The sequence below is a fragment of the Eulemur rufifrons genome, chromosome 3 (genome assembly GCF_041146395.1).
Source record: "Eulemur rufifrons isolate Redbay chromosome 3, OSU_ERuf_1, whole genome shotgun sequence".
Taxonomy (NCBI): Eukaryota; Metazoa; Chordata; class Mammalia; order Primates; family Lemuridae; genus Eulemur; species Eulemur rufifrons.
In genome coordinates this window covers 11,084,273-11,086,613 of record NC_090985.1, presented here as the reverse complement: position 1 = coordinate 11,086,613, position 2,341 = coordinate 11,084,273, and the positions used below count along the sequence as shown (strand labels likewise).

Genomic DNA, 2,341 nt, shown 5'->3' with positions numbered 1-2,341 from the left:
GCCTTTTACCATGTCCCTTTTTTTTTTTTTTTTACAAATGTAGATTCTCTCAAATTCCAATCGCCACTTCTTAGTGATTTCTGACGACGTTTCAAGTTTTTCAGAACTTGGAGCTGGGATTTTTGAGTACTAAACAATTGTTTTGCATGAGTTTAGACACCTAGGGATTGTGTTTAGCCTGCAATTTTCAAATTCGAATGTTAAAGACAGAACGTGTAACACAAAGTTGTGTCATGTAGAACTGTCCTCTACTTTGTAGGTTCGGGGGAATGTGATTTAATGGGAACTGTGCCTTTGAAACAAAAATATGTGCAGCTGAAGTTGGTTGCCTGCATTTTTGGCCTACGTGTTCATTTACCAGTGCTAAGAAACTGAAATCTGAAAATGCCTTTTTGCAGATCAGATGGTGTTTTTAACTTTTAAAAAAGTCTTGTCAGTGCTTGCTCCAGCAGCACGTATACTAAAATTGGAACAATAAAGAAATTAGCATTGGCCCTGCACAAGGATGACACACAAATTCGTGAAGTGTTCCACAATTAAAAAGGAAAAAAAAAAGCCTTGTCGTGGAAAGCCTAGTCTGTAAGAATCTGTAATGGCTGCTGAGTGAGGCCAGCGCAGGTGCCCGAGCTGGGTAGCGTCCCTGCCATCTTTCCTCCACAGGGAAGTGGCATTTTACAGCCCAAACAGCTCTGCAGGGTTTCTAGTGGCGACAGCAGCCATACCTGAGGAGAATCTCCCTTTAACTAAGACATGCTGAAGAATAGAGATTGCAAGAACATACAAAGAATTGAGACGAAAAGAGTCACTGGGATTCTCCCTCACAAATCCAATTCTGTTAAGTGGCTTAAGAGGCCAGTTTACTATAAATTAGACTCTAACTCTGCTGTTTAAGATATAATAAAAGAGTTTTTGAGGAAAGCGAAGCATTTAAATATGTGTAAAAATTTTAGCAAGCAGTTGGGAGACTTCAGTTGCCTATTTATTTAATAAAGATGATAAAATTGCACAGTTCATAAAATTCTCTATGAATTACTGGATCTGAATGTAGGGAGACAGTGTTTGGCAATTTGGTCTTTGAGGCCGGGCTGCCAGATAAAATACATTACATCAGTCAAATTTGAATTTCTGATAAACAATGATTGTTTTTAGTATAAATAATATTTGGAATATACTTATATGAAAAGATAATGTTTGTCTATCTGAAATTCAAATTTAACTGGGCAATGTGTACTTTTATTTGCTAAATCTAGCAATCCTACTTTGAGGGCTTGTGTGCTTACAGAGGACACATGTAATTAGGTTTCTCCACCTGCATTAGAGTGGCAAACACCACAAAAAAGCTTCCAGTTCGAGGTGCCAAGTTGAGGTGTGAATGCGACAAGCACAGCATACAGGTATATTGCCCCCAATACATAACGGATGGCCTTCAGTGCAGCCCATCAAAATATTATGAGCACTTACTATTAAGTTGTTCATTCATCCACTCATGCAACAATTATTTATTGAGTACCTGCTATGTGCCAGGCATAAATTCTGGGAAGAGTAAGATAAAGTAAAAATTCCTGTCCTTGAAGAGTCCTGGTTTTTGTCAGATGGACTAACAAGAAAAATAATTGCCATAAATGGTAAGTGATCACCCAGTTTGATCAGAGAGCTGAGAGAACATCAAGTTAAGCTTATCTAAGGTTGAGGGGGACAGGAAGGCTTCAAAGAAGTGACTTTGATGAGCTGGTCTCAAAGGAGTCTAAGCTGGCAGAGAAAGTTGGGAAGGACCTTAGTAGAGGGACCTGCATGTGCAAAGGCAAGAAGTGTTTGAGGACATCGTGGATTTTTAAGAAACAAAACAAGACAAATCAGCAAACAACAACCACAAAAACAAGGAAAAGTCAGGTGTAGCAGGAGCCACAAGGAGATTTGCTGGAGATGTCTCTTAATGTAGGCTGGGGTCAGATTATAAAAGTGAGTCTACAGAGCTCAAACTCTCCTGCGAACAACCAGAATAGGATAAGGGTAGCAGTGGGAGAGATGAGTGATAGGATAGGAGACCTTTTCAATTCACTCCTTCCAAAAAAAAGAAAAAATGCAAGTGTGTGTGTATCATCTTGCACTGTATCCTAGGAACATAAAATGAATACAGTACCAATCCTACCTTCTGGATGCTCTTGGTTTTCCAAGGAAGCCCTCAACACAACGGGATAAGTGCTGGAAGTAATAGAGGTAAACACTGAGGGGAGTTTGGGAGAATGAAGGAGGGAGAACCTTCCTGGAAGGGAGAGGGCTGCCCCAAGCTTCCCAAAGGAAGAGATGCTGAAATTGAGGTGGGTTTTTCTTTTTAAATTAA

General features: G+C 39.7%; 1 non-coding gene across 1 annotated transcript; it reads left to right on the top strand.

The window, feature by feature from the left end:
* The first annotated feature begins 436 nt into the window (after positions 1–436).
* On the top strand, positions 437–540 carry LOC138382077 (U6 spliceosomal RNA). The gene has a single exon (XR_011233250.1). It is a non-coding gene; the product is annotated as a U6 spliceosomal RNA (small nuclear RNA).
* The last annotated feature ends 1,801 nt before the right edge of the window (positions 541–2,341 follow it).